The sequence below is a fragment of the Euprymna scolopes genome, chromosome 27, assembly GCF_053919585.1.
Source record: "Euprymna scolopes isolate OS-2025 chromosome 27, ASM5391958v1, whole genome shotgun sequence".
Lineage (NCBI taxonomy): Eukaryota > Metazoa > Mollusca > Cephalopoda > Sepiida > Sepiolidae > Euprymna > Euprymna scolopes.
Genome location: NC_136508.1, coordinates 79,198,846 through 79,201,345, shown reverse-complemented (window position 1 = coordinate 79,201,345; position 2,500 = coordinate 79,198,846). Strand labels below are relative to the sequence as shown.

At 31.3% G+C, this 2,500-nt stretch overlaps 1 protein-coding gene and 1 pseudogene across 2 annotated transcripts in view; both read right to left on the bottom strand.

Annotated features, from left to right (window-relative positions):
* LOC145248938 (inactive tyrosine-protein kinase 7-like) overlaps positions 1-2,500 on the bottom strand; it is a 306,146-nt gene that overhangs the window by 278,151 nt on the left and 25,495 nt on the right. The window lies entirely within an intron of this gene.
* On the bottom strand, positions 2,320-2,436 carry LOC145249091 (5S ribosomal RNA; annotated as a pseudogene).

The window sequence follows — 2,500 nt, the reverse complement described above, 5'->3', positions numbered from 1 at the left end:
GATTTTTATGAAATTTCACAAGAAGGTATTTTTATAAGTATCCACAATCAATAATGGAAATAATCCGATAAAAGTAGGAACAGCTGTAACACCGTACTACACAGCCTCACATCACAAGTGCATTTGAGAAGTTTATTACCAGATTATTGGACTTTTGCATTTTAAACTTTAATTCAAACCATTATGCATAAAAATAATTTTATAAAATAAACAGTAGGTTCTCGACAGTACAGTGTAGACTACAATGTATTGTAGACTAGGTCACTGTGGGGAGGTATGTGAAGCTTCCTCCCGGTGCACCGCGATAGGTCTTAGAGTAGGTAATCATTCGATAAAATGGGCGATTTCACGGATTTCGATGAAAATAAAAATATAGGTGTGTGATATATTTGTAAATAATTTATTCAAGCCCGGACAACGGTGGGTATCCCTGCTAGTATATATACATATACTTATATATGTGTGTGTGTGTGTGTGTGTGTGTGTGTGTGTGTGTGTGTGTGTGTGTGTGTGTGTGTGTGTGTGAAATAGACAAAAGGGAAAACAAATTAAACACATGAATAAATCAACACGAACGGGAGCCTGATCGGATTCGTTCGGACCAAACGTCTTCAGAAGTTAGTAAAGTACAAAAATATTTTTTTTCTGAAGACATTCATCGATCCGAACGAAACAGACAAGTTTTTATTCGTGTGGATTTACTTATGTGTTTATTTTGTTTTATTCTTTGCTCTTTTTTTTTTTCGCGCATCCTGGTTCAACGGCATTTGATTTTCTGATATATTGCGTATTTGCCCTGATATATATATATATATATATATATATATATATATATATATATATATATATATATATATATGTATATATATATATCATGTATATATTATACATTTTTATTATATATATACATAATATATATATATATACATATATATACATAATATATATATATACATAATGTATATATATATAATATATATATATACATAATATATATATTAGATATGTAATATATATATATATATATATATATATATATATATATATATATATATATATATATATATATATATATATATATATATATATATATGCTAGCAAAAGTACCCGCCGTTGACTGGGTTCAAAAACAGCCTACAGAAAATGGACTCTGATGTATGAAAGTTTGATAGGTTACGAAAAGGAAAGGTTGTAAAGAGATAGCTCCGAATTTGGGGGTATCAAAACCAAAGCAAAATATGATGAAAGTAAAAATAAAATAGATAAACCCCACAATTTATTATACCATACCTGTTCACATTGAAACACTTTTCACAATATTCTGTGGATCTATATTAAAAAAAACCTTGTTAAACTTTGTGATATATTTCCATTTTATGGAGGTCAGGCGCGAACGAACACCCCATAATTTTATTATAGCATATTTCTTTAAACTGAAACATAATTATCAAAGTATACTTACGCAGATAGATATGAAAAGTCTTTATTAAAGTCTGTGCCTATTTCCATTCTATGGAGGCCAGGCACGAACGCTGACCCCACAATTTTATTATACCATCCCTATTTAAGCTAAAACATACTTATCTAAGCATTATTATGTACATCTATATCAAAAACACTTGTAAACGTTTATTTTTTAATTTTTTAATTTTTTATTTCCATACTTTGTGGACCAGGCGCGTAAGCAGACCCCACAATTTTAATGAATCATCATTATGCCAGAACAAACATACCCATTCCTTTGTCTCGATGCATCTGATATCATTATATGTGATCAGCTTTCTATAATAGTCAACCATATGGGAGCCTATTCGCGACCAGACACACACAGACGTTCAGCTTTATATATATATATATATATATATATATATATATATATATATATATATATATATATATATATAAATTCATTGGGCGCATTAATTCACTGGGAGAGATGCATCTCCAGTCTTCGTTAAGACATGCATCTAGGAGAAGGTAAACTTTGATGTATAAAAAGCTGCGGTCTACTGTATGCTTTGTCTTGTGGCAATCATTGCACCGATAAAGATTAGCAGTAATACCACTCAGTGTGGTTGGTTCTACACAAAGCCTTCGCCACTATTAAAAAATTATATATATATATATATATATATATATAAAGGCTTCCTTCAGTCTTGACAGACTATGGATACCCACTGTAAGGGTGCCTGCGCGTGAAATTTGTGTGGGAAGAGTTGCGCAATCTCCAACCACGCCTCTCCTGAGTCAACATTGTTGCATACCAGTGGCAAGTTGAGGTACAAGACGACTGGAAACAATGCCGAGATAAGCGGAGAGCACATACAGCGCCTAGAATTCCCAAATGGTCACCCATCTGGTATTAGCCAGGCTCAACGTTGCTTAGCTTCGGTGATCTGACGAGAACCGGTGTGTCAACGTGATTATGCCGTATATATATATATATATATATATATATATATATATATATATATATATATATATATATATATATAATGTT